The 623-nt window shown below is 43.2% G+C and overlaps 1 protein-coding gene across 2 annotated transcripts in view; it reads right to left on the reverse strand.

Annotated features, from left to right (window-relative positions):
* The window catches only part of ska3 (spindle and kinetochore associated complex subunit 3), a 76,402-nt gene extending 76,015 nt beyond the window's left edge, over positions 1-387 (reverse strand). The window contains exon 1 of one of the 2 annotated variants that reach the window (XM_043691929.1): positions 305-387. The gene's annotated coding sequence lies outside the window, so the exon portion shown is untranslated. Of the gene's footprint in view, positions 1-272 lie in introns of both variants that reach the window. The other variant, XM_043691928.1, reaches the window with a different exon arrangement.
* Positions 388-623: the final 236 nt, after the last annotated feature.

Consider the following 623-nt stretch of genomic DNA (forward strand, 5'->3'; position numbering starts at 1 on the left):
TCGAGCTTATCTCTCCACGCTTCAGGCTCACTGCCTTTATTCCTGATGAAGGGCTTTTGCCCGAAATGTCGATTTCGCTGCTCGTTGGATGCTGCATGAACTGCTGTGCTCTTCCAGCACCACTAATCCAGAATCAATATTACCTGAGCCCATCTACCAACCGTTCCTTCTTGAAACATCTTCCATTACCAAATGTTGTAAAAAGTTAGCACACTGCCATAAACAACTATTGTACCCACAGAAATCAAATGACGATATCTTATCGCTTTTACCTTTTAATACCCCAGCAATAAAACTCACTAACGTTTAAAGTCGCCACCGAAACAATTGGTTCCTACTGAGACCTCGCGCCACTCAATTTAAAATCGGCTTCAAGAACGGGTCCCATTAACTGCGCATGCGCATACACCATACATCGCAACGGTCTGTTAACAGCACATGCGCAATCACCATCTTACTTTGTCCCAGCCCCGGATGTTTACGATGATAGTACGTTTATTGTCTTCTCCTAAAAGGTCCACCACAATCACAAACCCAGAATGTGTGAAAACGGGCCTGCTACAAAATTATGACCTGGTTGATCTGTTTAATTTCAATAGTTTCCGTTATATTTAGTCTGGGAA

The sequence above is a fragment of the Chiloscyllium plagiosum genome, chromosome 6, assembly GCF_004010195.1.
Source record: "Chiloscyllium plagiosum isolate BGI_BamShark_2017 chromosome 6, ASM401019v2, whole genome shotgun sequence".
In the NCBI taxonomy this organism is placed as follows: domain Eukaryota; kingdom Metazoa; phylum Chordata; class Chondrichthyes; order Orectolobiformes; family Hemiscylliidae; genus Chiloscyllium; species Chiloscyllium plagiosum.